We start from the raw sequence: 12,294 nt of genomic DNA on the forward strand, positions 1-12,294 counted from the left end.
CACTGTACTAAGCTCTTGGGAAAGGTCACACACTATTTAATAATGTGGGGCTAGAAAGAGAGGTAGTACCCCAAATCAAGAAGGCTAATATATTCTTCGGGAAACTTACCAAAGGTGAGTGATGCAAATATGGCAAAAAAATTGAATCCAAGCAGTAAACAGAGTAATTATAATACCCAAGCTTATCTGTGGCTATATAACTACCACAAGAAACCTACTTGACCCAATGAACCAACCAATAACTTCTCTGTAAAATGAGAGTTCAATACCTGTTTTCCCTCCTATGGTGAGCTCCATGTGGGTCAGAGACTGTGTCCAGCCCGATTATCTTGTATCTACTCCAATGCTTAATGCAGTGCTTGGCACATAATAAGTGCTTAACAAATACCACAGTTACCGTCCTCTTTATTTCTTGGGCACCTAGCTATAAGCTGCGCTCTGTACTGCTTGTGGAAGAACAATAGAATCGGTAGGCAGAATCCCCGCAGTCAAGGAGTTTACAATCCATCAGAGGAGACAGACAGTTAAGTAAATTATAGATAGAAAAAGTCATAGAGCATAAAGATATGTATTTAAGTGTCAGAGGAGGTTGCGAGCACTTAGGTTCTTAGTTGGCATCAAAGAGCGGAGATTGGCGGTCGGGGGAATATATAGAGTTCCTTCCTTAGCAACAAATGGTAAAATGGGAGTACAAGCAAGGCATTTGAGTGTGGTCGAAACAGCCATAATAAACAATACTTGCCATAGGACACCTTCACTGAGCGAGACCCAGGGAAATGGACAATGGCAGGATATCCAAACAGCTGCTGTATAGTCATGTGAAATTTGGAAACCATGAACTGGGGTGGCTAGAGGATTCAATGAAGCCAATCTTCAGGTGATGGGGGCGTAGCTGTGAACAGTTGAGAGTCAGCAGCAAAAGGCAGCCCAGTTCCAGCATATGATAATTAAGAATATGGGTGTGACTCTTTTCGAATATATACTTAAAGAGGAGCAGTGTGGCCTAATGGAAAGAGCCCAAGTCTGGGAGTGAGAAGCCTGGGTTCTAATCCCAGCTCTGCCACTCGCCTGCTGGGTGACCTGGGCCAAGTTATTTAATTTCCTTATGCTTTAGTTTCCTTATCTGTAAATTGAGGTAAAATACATGTTATCCCTCTGGGAGAGGGACTGTGTCTAACCTAATTACCTTATATCTATCCTAGCACTTTGAATGGTGTTTGACTCATCATGCTTAATTTATTATTATTATTACTACTACTACACATAGAGAGAGGAATGCAATAGTGCAACAAGGAGTAATTTTTGCCTTTTCAGGGTGTGGAAGAGACTTCCTCACTGTTTGTTTTGATCAACCACATTGGCATACAACAACGACCCAATTTTCACAATCCACCCACATTATCTTGAAACCCAAAGGATAGGCATACACACAACTTTGTCTGTAATCCAAACTTTCACACCAGTGAAAACAGCCTAAGAGGGCTTTTGGTATAGGACTGATTCTCACTATATTGGGTTCAATGTCCTGGTATAGTAACACGTAATCAAAAGTGCATATTTGCAGTGTGTGTGTGCATTTGTATCTCCAGGATGTGATTCATTTAAATGCTGCCTTTGGCATCTGGGGTTTTGAAACTTCCTTTATTGCAGAAAGCAAAAATCAAGATGAGATGAGAATGGGCATACCAAAAGTGTACCACTTTTTTAAAAAATGATATTTGTTAAAGGCTTACTATGTGCCAGGCACTATCCTAAGTTGTGGGGTGGACACAAGCTAATCAAGTTGGTCACAGTCCATGTCCCATATGGAGCTCACATTCTTAATCCCCGTTTTACAGATGCGGTTAACTGAGGCACCAAGCAGTAAAGTGACTTGGCTAAGTCACACAGCAGGCAACTGGTGGAGCCAAGATTAGAACCGCTAAGTTTGATATCCAAAATAAACCTCTATAAATGTTATCTGAGGCTATTAACTTGATAAACAGCCCTAGCCCTGTTAAATCAATTCATTATCGCATCACTTTCTTCCCCTGATCACATTAAGACTCTAGGAGAGAGCTTGTGAAAACACACACATTGCAGGATATTCCACTTATGTCTAGTTCTGAAAAAAGTGTAATCGAGATTCTTTTACAAGATGAAAAGTAATTTGTAATCAAACCCACAAAATAAGAATCATGTACTTAGTTGCATTTATTACATTACTCTTTCCCCTATACCCTCTCAGGGTCACACCTGGAGAGTTTTCAGTACTCTCCCAGTCTTGACTATGGGAGGGAAAGTCAAGCAGAGGCCTACCCATTCCATTCCTAGCTTGGCCAGTTGCTAGCAAGTGGAAGGCAATCCGCTACAAGTCAAGACTTCCCTGTGCTGGGCAGTAGCGGCACGGGAGAGACTCGAGGGTGGATACTCAGGTTTACTGCATGGAAGGAAGCAATGGTAAACCACTTCTGAATTTTTACCAAGAAAACTCTCTGGATCCACTACCAGAACGATGGCAGATGGAAGTGGGGCGTTCTGGGAGAGATGTGTCCATTGCATCGCTGTTGGTCGGAGGCGACTAGACAGCATAAGACAACACAAGATTTCTCAATTCCCTAATCTGTCTTCCTCTATAGACTGAAAACTCCCTGTGGGCAGAGATCATATTCGCCGACTCTGTCGTATCGTACTTTCCCAAGTAATTAATACAGTGCTCTGCACGTAGTAAGCGCTCAATAAATGTCATTGATCATCTTCTAGACTGTGAGCCCACCTTCTGAACTGTGAGCCCACTGTTGGGTAGGGACCATATGTTGCCGACTTGTACTTCCCAAGTGCTTTGTACAGTGCTCTGCACACAGTAAGCGCTCAATAAATATGATTGATTGATTGACTGATTGATTGATTGATTGATTTATGATGCAGAAAACTCCCCTGGCTCCTAAACCATCTCCCGGTGGAAGGGATTCAGAGAGTTAGGATTTAAGATTGGCACAACAAATTAGCACATCTGATGAGGAGGAGGCTTGCTGCTTTGGTAGATTATTGAGCTTCTGAGCTAAGAGACCCAAGTTCAGAAGGTCACGGGTTCTAATTCCGGCTCCACCACTTGTCTGTCATGTGATCTTGAGCAAGTCACTTCACTTCTCTGAACCTCAGTGACCTCATCTGCCAAATGGGGATTGAGACTGTGAGCCCCATGTGGGGCGGGAACTGTATCTAAACCACACTTTTCCACATTTCCCACTCCCTTCTGCGTCACCCTGATTTGCTCCTTTTTTTCTTCCCCCCCTCCCAGCCCCAAAGCACTTAGGTACAAATCTGTAATTTATTTATTTATAGTAATGTCTGTGTCTCCCCCTCCATTCATTCACTAATATTTATTGAATGTCTACTGTGTATAAAGCACTTTACCAAACTTTTGAACTGTAACTCGTTGTGGGCAGGGAATGTCTGTTTATTATTGTATTGTACTCTCCCAGGCAATTAGTACAGTGCTCTGCACATAGGAAGCATCCAATAAATAAGACTTAATGAGTAAACTTGTATCTACCCCCTGGGCTTTAGTACAGTGCCTGGCACATAGTAAGCACTTAAAACACATACACCATTTATTATTATCCTCCACCCTCAGACTTTAAAAAACCATTCTTTAAGCTCATTGTGGGCAGGGAATGTGTCTGATTATTGTTGCACTGTACTCTCCCAAGCGCTTAGTACAGTGCTCTGCACACAGTAAGTGCTCAATAAATATGATTGAATGAATGAATACATTTATTGAGTGTCTATGGTATGCAAAGCATTGTTCTAAGCATTTGAGGAAAATACAAAAGAAGTAAAAAAGAAAATGCAATCCCTGCCTTCAAGAAGTTTGCAGTATATTTGGGGAACTCACAGCCATAAATTGACAATATCCCATTCATTCATTCACTCATTCATTCATTCATACATACATTCAATAGTATTTACTGAGCACCTACCATGTGCAGAGCACTGTGCCCAGGGCTGCAGAAATATACAAAGGAGGATGAAAGTAGACCATATTCTTAGCCCATCCAGGGGCTCACAAGCCAAGAAATAACCTACCATAAATTACAATACCAAAATAGCATAATTAAAGATGGGCAAGTATAAATAATAAACACTGTGAATACTAGGAAAAAAAATAAATTGGTGGCTTATAGGATGGCACAAACTACGACGTGGGGGAATGTAAGCAGGGAATTTCTTCTGAAAGCAATTGCAAGCAGTTGTACTTTAAATAACTTTTTTCAAGCTTCTGCTTTGGTAAAGGAAGAAAATAGTTCTTTTCTGTGGGTTTACAACAAGTATTAGACTCTTTTTTTTCTAATTTGGAAAGTGAGTCAAGCTCATTGTAGATACATAAGGAATAAATACAGGGTGAACTGTCCAAAATACTGAATTTAGTTGAGTTATAATTGATGATTTTAGAGGACAGTGGCTTGGATGTACATTTTTATTCTTGCAACTAGGTGGGTACAGTTTGGAGCTAATTTTCCAGTGATATGAAAAGTATACCGATGAAGGAATATCAATTCTGTATGCTGGAAATCAAAGACACATTTTCATTTGCCACGAGGAACTCTTATCATCTAGGCCTTGCTTGTAGAGGTTGATTAACCAGAAGCACAAAAGTAATGCAAGGACTCATAAATTATAATTGGATAACTGATGGTTGAATAAGATAATGATTAATCATACCAGCCTTAAAGAAAAGATATTTGAAGAGAATTGCACTAATTTGTAAGGATATTAGGTTAGGATTAAAACTGAGGATCTCTGAGTCTCATTATCTAGGGGATTTAATAGTAATACTGAATGTGAGGAGGCAGTATCAAGGGGGGAGATTTTCATTTGAAAATAGCTAGGTGACAGAGAGGGAGGGATCAGGCTTTAATAGAACCCCCTGGAATAATATTCCATTCTTAGAAATTAGATTCAGATCTTTCAACGTGCAAAGAGAGGTGGAGTTTGAATGTTTTGGTAGTCTCTTTTGAACAGCATTACCACAAGATTATCAGTGGATAGATGGCAATTTGGGCCCAGGGACAAATTATAAATGGCCTAAAAATGTTAACTTAGAGGTTTTTCTTCTCTGAAAATATAGGAAAGCTTTTCTAGGCTTACAAAATCAAAGCCCTGCTTGTGATAATCAGAAAATCAGACATTTTTTCTATTTTTGTATACTATTTTTATATTGAGTTGAAAATCAATGTTTCCATTTTATGATTCAGATGGAATGAAGTGAAACAAGTGAACATTGACTAAGGATGCAACTAAGGCTAGATTTAGGGCCTAAACTTCCATGGAATTATTGGTAAAGTCTGACTACCCAAAACATGTAGAGTAACAAATGCAGGGAGATCCATCGGAAATAAGCTCTATTGTAAATAAGCCTCAAGAAAATATGGCAAAATTTCTGTATTGCCTCAGAAATAATCCCATGGTATTAGACATGAGATCATAATAGGTTTAATAATGTCTCAATGAATCAGTTTTAAGCTTTGGTTGTTTGACTCAGAAAAATTTTTTGTTAACTCTTAATCAGAATCAATGCTGGTGTTTGCCACTGAACAAAATGTGAAAACACCTGTCATGAACCTGCAGGTTTTTTCCATGAATTTTTTTTTGGCATTAATAACAGTGGCATTTTTAGGTGCATACTCTGAACCAAGATTTGTGTTACATATAAGATAATCAAATTGGACACAGTCATTCATTCATTCAGTCATATTTATTGAGCGGTTACTGTGTGCAGAGCACTGTACCAAGCGCTTGGAAAGTAAAATACAGCAATAAAGAGAGACAGTGCCTCCCCATCATCATCATCATCATCAATCGCATTTATTGAGCACTTACTGTGTGCAAAGCACTGTACTAAGCGCTTGGGAAGTACAAATTGGCAATATATAGAGACAGTCCCTACCCAACAGTGGGCTCACAGTCTAAAAGGGGGAGACAGAGAAACAAAACAAACATACTAACAAAATAAAATAAATAGAATAGATATGTACTAATAAAATAAATAAATAAATAAATAGAGTAATAAATATGTACGAAACATAGTATACATATATACAGGTGCTGTGGGGACGGGAAGGAGGTAAGATGGGGGGATGAAGAGGGGGACGAGGGAGAGAGGAAGGAAGGGGCTCAGTCTGGGAAGGCCTCCTGGAGGAGGTGATCTCTCAGCAGGGCCTTGAAGGGAGGAAGAGAGCGAGCTTGGTGGATGGGCAGAGGGAGGGCATTCCAGGCCCAGGGGATGACGTGGGCCGGGGGTCTGATGGCGGGACGGCGAGCGAGAGCGAGGGGGTACGGTGAGGAGATCAGCGGTGGAGGAGCGGAGGGTGCGGGGCTGGGCTGTAGAAGGAGAGAAGGGAGGTGAGGTAGGAGTGGGGGCGAGGGGAATGGACAGCCTGGAAGCCCAGGGTGAGGAGTTTCTGCCTGATGCGCAGATTGATTGGTTAGCACACTGGAGATTTTTGAGGAGGGGAGTGATATGCCCAGAGCGTTTCTGGACAAAGATAATCGCGGCAGCAGCATGAAGTATGGATTGAAGTGGAGAGAGACCACGAGGGATGGGAGATCAGAGAGAAGGCTGCTGCAGTAGTCCAGACGGGATAGGATGAGAGCTTGAATGAGCAGGGTAGCGGTTGGGATGGAGAGGAAAGGGCGGATCTTGGCAATGTTGTGGAGCTGAGACCGGCCAGGTTTTGGTGACGGCTTGGATGTGAGGGGTGAAATGAGAGAGCGGAGTCCAGGATGACACCAAGTTTGCGGCTTGTGAGACGGGAAGGATGGTAGTGCCGTCAAACAGAGATGGGGAAAGCTCAGGGAGAGGGCAAGGTTTTGGGAGGGGAAGACAAGGATTTCAGTCTTCGACATGTTGAGCTTTAGGTGGCGGGCAGACAATCCAAATGGAGATGTCCTGAAGGCAGGAGGAGATGCGAGCCTGGAGAGAGGGGGAGAGAGCAGGGGCAGAGATGTAGATCTGGGTGTCATCAGCATAGAGATGATAGTTGAAGCTGTGGGAGCGAATGAGGTCACCAAGGGAGTGCGTGTAGATCAAGAACAGAAGGGGACCAAGCACTGAACTTTGGGGAACCCCCACAGTGAGAGATTGGGAGGGGGAGGAGGAGCCTGCAAAAGAGACTGAGAAAGAACGACCGGAGAGGTAAGAGGAGAACCAGGAGAGGACGGAGTCTGTGAAGCCAAGGTCAGATAGCGTGTTGAGGAGAAGGGGTGGTCCACAGTGTCAAAGGCAGCTGAGAGGTCGAGGAGGATTAGGACAGAGTAGGAGCCGTTGGATTTGGCAAGCAGGAGGTCATTGGTGACCTTTGAGAGGGCAGTTTCCGTGGAATGTAGGGGACGGAAGCCAGACTGGAGGGGGTCGAGGAAAGAGTTGTTGTTGAGGAATTCTAGGCAGCGAGTGTAGACAACTCGTTCAAGGTCCCACAACGACCTTACTGTCTAGGGGGGGAGATAACATCAGAAACAAGTAAACAGCCATCAATATAAATAAATAGAATTATAGATATAATAATAATAAATAGAATTATAATAAATTCTAATAAATGGAATTATATATATATTTATTTTATTTTGTTAGTATGTTTGGCTTTGTTCTCTGTCTCCCCCTCTTTTAGACTGTGAGCCCACTGTTGGGTGGGTAGGGACTGTCTCTCTATATGTTGCCAACTTGTAATCTTCCCAAAGTGCTTAGTATAGTGCTCTGCACACAGTAAGCACTCAATAAATACTATTGATTGATTGATTGATTGATTGATTGATTGATTGACAGGGAGATGGAGGAAAGAGCAAAGGGAGGCGAGTTGAGGTAATGTGGAAGGGAGGTGAGGAGGAGCTGAGGAAAAAAGGGCTTAGTCTGGGAAGTCCTCTTGGAGGAGATGCACCTTCAGTAGGGCTTTGAAGGGGGGAAAGAGTGATTGTTTGGCAGATTTGAGGAGGGAGGGCATTCCAGGCCGGAGGCATGAGCCAAGGGTTGGCGGTGAGAGGAGGCGAGCTTGAGGCCCCAGTGAGAAGGTTAGCACTAGAGGAGTGGAGTGTACACAGTGGGGTGTCGAAGGAGAGAAGGGAGGTGAAATTAGGAAGGGCAAAGGTTGATGGAGAGCTTTAAAACTAATAGTGAGGTTTTTTTTTTTTGATATGGAGGTTTAATAGGCAAAACACTGGAGATTTTGAGATGAGCGGGTTGCATGCCCTTAATGCTTTCTGTAAAAGTTAATCCAGGCTGTGGAGTGAAGTATAGGCCAAAGTGGGGAGAGGCGGAGTTTGGGAGGCCAGAAAGGAGGCTAATGCAGTAATCCAGTTGGAATAGGATGAGTGATTTTATTAATGTGGTAGCGGTTAGGATGGAGAGGTGAGGGAGGATCTTGGTGATGTTGTGAAGGTGAGAATGACAGGATTTAATGATGGATTGGATATAATAATAATAATAATAATAATAATAATAATGGCATTTGTTTAAGCGCTTACTATGTGCGAAGCACTGTTCTAAGTCCTGGGGGGATACAAGGTGATCAGGTTCTCCCACGTGGGACTCACTCAGTCTTAATCCCCATTTTACAGATGAGGTAACTAAGGCTTATAGAAGTTAAGTGACTTGCCCAAAGTCACACAGCTGACAGTGACAGTGACAAGTAGAGAAGCAGCGTGGCTCAGTGGAAAGAGCCCGGGATTTGGAGTCAGAGGTCATAGGTTCAAATCCCGGCTCTGCCAGCTGTCAGCTGTGTGACTTTGGGCAAGTCACTTCACTTATCTGGGCCTCAGCTACCTCATCTGTAAAATGGGGATGAAGACTGTGAGCCCCCCGTGGGACAACCTGATCACTTGTAAGCTCCCCAGCGCTTAGAACAGTGCTTTGCACATAGTAAGTGCTTAATAAATGTCATTATTATTATTATTATTATTATTAAGTGTGAGCCCGTTGTTGGGTAGGGACCGTCTCTATCTGTTGCCGACTTGTACTTCCCAAGAGCTCAGTACAGTGCTCTGCACACAGTAAGCGCTCAATAAATACGATTGAATGAATGAATGAATGAAAGTGGCGGAGCTGGGATTAGAACCCATGACCTCTGACTCCCAAGCCCGTGCTCTTTCCACTGAGCCACACTGCTTCTCAGCGTGGGGTAAATGAGAGAGTGGAGTCAAGGATGACACCAAGGTTGCGGGGTAGTTAGATGGGAAGGATAGTTGTGCCATCTACAGTGATGAGAAAGTTCAGGAGAGGACGGGGCTTGGGAGGGAAGATAAGGAGCTCTGTCTTGGACAGGTTGAGTTTGAGTTGTCAGGAGGACATTCAGGTAGAGATGTCCTGAAGGCAGGAGGAGATGTGAGCGTGGAGGGAGGGAGAGAAAACAGGAGAGGAGATGTAGACTTGGATGTTATCTGCATAGAGATGATAGTTGAAGCAGTGGGAGCAAATGAGTTCTCCAAGAGATTGAGAGTAGATGGAGAATAGGAGGGGACCAAGAAATGAACCTTGAAGAATTCCTACAGTAAGGGACCCCTAACAGTTAGGGGTTGAGGGACCCCTACAGTTCCTGTCCCACTTCAGGCTTTCAGGGAAGGAAAATGGATATTTATCCCCATTTTACAGATGAGGAAACTGAGGATCAGAGAGTGAAGGGACTTGCCCAAGGTCACACAGCTGGCAAGTGACAGAGCCAGGACTAGATCCCAGGCCTTCTGACTGTCAGCCCCATGCTCTCTCCACTAGACCATGTTTACCACTTCTTAGTGTGCTTTCTTCTTCTTAGAGAGATCAAGGAATGGTCTGGGTTGCTAGAACTAGAGGCTGAAGTAATTCATTCGTCCACAGTTCAAGGAAAGCACCAGAGCAGAAGACCTGATCTAAACAATGTATTTACCAAGAGCCTATTGTTATAATGGGGATTAAAGCTGTGAGCCCCAAGTGGGACAACCTGATTACCTTGTACCTATACCAACATTTAGAACAGTGCTTGGCACATAGTTATCTTAACAAATATTCTAATAATAATAATAATAATGGTATTCATTAAGCACTTACTATGTGCTTTGCTTCAAGCAAAAACTCTTCACTCTTGGCTTCAAGGCTGTCCATCACCTTGACCCCTCCTACCTCACCTCCCTTCTCTCCTTCTCCAGCCCAGCCCACACCCTCCGCTCCTCTGCCGCTAATCTCCTCACCATGCCTCATTCTCGCCTGTCCCGCCATCAACCCCCGGCCCACATCCTCCCCCTGGCCTGGAATGCCCTCCCTCCACACATCTGCCAAGCTAGCTCTCTTCCTCCCTTCAAAGCCCTACTGAGAGCTCACCTCCTCCAAGAGGCCTTCCCAGACTGAGCCCCCTTTTTCCTCTCCCCCTCCCCATCCACCCCCCGCCCTACCTCTTTCCCCTCCCCACAGCACTTGTATATATTTGTCCAGATTTATTATTCTATTTATTTTCCTTGTACATATTTACTATTCTATTTATTTTGTTAATGATGTGTATATAGCTATAATTCTATTTGTTCTGAGGATTTTGACACCCGACTACAGGTTTTGTTTTGTTGTCTGTCTCCCCCTTCTAGACTGTGAGCCCTTTGTTGGGTAGGGACTGTCTCTATATGTTGCCGACTTGTATTTTCCAAGCACTTAGTACAGTGCTCTGCACACAGTAAGTGCTCAATAAATACGATTGAATGAATGAATGTGCCAAGCACTGTTCTAAGAGCCGATATGCAGAACACTGTACTAAGGGCATGGGGAGAATACAATGCAACAGAGTGGGCATCATCATCATCAGATGTATTACCTGCCCACAGTGAGCTTACAGTCCATCATCTCTCACTTTGTGCTGGCTGGGAAGGAGGATAGAGCTCAGCGACCCTCCTGACTCATTTTGATCAGTCATTTCCTGCCACACTTGAGGTTTGTAAAAGTTCTTCCTCAGAACACTCATGGTGGCATGCTCAGGATTGTCAGCCACATTTTTCAGGCAAAAAAAGGTTAGATTTTTTTTAACGGGTTGCAGCAGAGTTTAGGTTGAAAAGATCCCCATCACACACACACACACACACACACACACACACACACATTCCCTCCCACCTCCACTTCTCCCATTGGGACAGCGCATGAGACCTTAAATCTTGGTCCTCTCCCGGATCCTGCCAAATGGAATGTGGATGCCTAATTTCCCCTGGAAAAACTAGCATCCAGTGATTCATTCCTCATCTGTTCGATTAAAGGTGCAGAGAAAACCATCTGGGCATCATTGCTCATCTTGTCTAGAGCACAGCTGGTGATGCAGAGAGATGCCCAGCATCTGCCTGCTGACCACCCAATCCTCTGCCACCTTTCGCCTCTGCCTTCCTTCCTCCTCCCCCCTGCCCCTCATCCAGATTTTTCCTTCTTTTGTGTACATTTCTTCTGCTGGAATCTGAAATTCATCTGGCTGTTTCTGGGAAAGCCTCATCCTCTCCCCACTAGACTATGAGCCCTTCGGGACACAGGGTTTGTATCTGAATGATTTATTTTGCATTTGCTCCAGCTCTAAGCCCAGTGCTCATCATGGAGTAAGTATTCAATAAACACCAGAACTTATTAGTTCAAAGTCTGCTCCTCAAACAGAGGGGAAGGGCTACCTTTCGATCTTGCCTCCATTATTTCCCAACAGATTGATTGGGTTATTGCGGTGTATTTTTCTCCAATCCTGATCATCTTAAGTGCCATGTGTAAAATGGTGTGTGTGTGGAGGATGTGTTTGTGTATACGTGTGCGTGTTTCCAGTGGGGTTCTTCCCTTAAATCTTTCTCCTTTCCCCTTCTTTAAGCTCCTTATGGCAGGGAACGTATCTACCAACTCTGCTATATTGTACTCTCCCAAGCATTTAGTACAGTGCTCTGCACACAGTAAGCACTCAGTAAATACCACTGATTAATTGATTCTCTTTGCTTTCCTCCTCTGCACTATGCAACAGCAGGGCTCACAGGAGACCACCTGCACAGCTGCTGGCTCCCCCTGCCTCTGTTCCCCTCCTTCCCCTCCCCACAGCACCTGTATATATGTATATATGGTTGTACATATTTATTACTCTGTTTATTTATTTATTTATTTATTTTACTTGTACATTTCTATCCTACTTATTTTATTTTGTTGGTATGTTTGGTTCTGTTCTCTGTCTCCCCCTTTTAGACTGTGAGCCCACTATCGGGTAGGGACTGTCTCTATGTGATGCCAATTTGTACTTCCCAAGCGCTTAGTACAGTGCTCTGCACATAGTAAGCGCTCAATAAATACGATGT

The 12,294-nt window shown here is 43.6% G+C and overlaps 1 non-coding gene across 1 annotated transcript; it reads left to right on the forward strand.

The window, feature by feature from the left end:
• The first annotated feature begins 2,217 nt into the window (after positions 1–2,217).
• Positions 2,218–2,355, forward strand: LOC119936852. Its single transcript, XR_005453863.1, has one exon. It is a non-coding gene; the product is annotated as a small nucleolar RNA SNORA7 (small nucleolar RNA).
• Positions 2,356–12,294: the final 9,939 nt, after the last annotated feature.

Source organism: Tachyglossus aculeatus, chromosome 1 (assembly GCF_015852505.1).
Source record: "Tachyglossus aculeatus isolate mTacAcu1 chromosome 1, mTacAcu1.pri, whole genome shotgun sequence".
In the NCBI taxonomy this organism is placed as follows: Eukaryota; Metazoa; Chordata; class Mammalia; order Monotremata; family Tachyglossidae; genus Tachyglossus; species Tachyglossus aculeatus.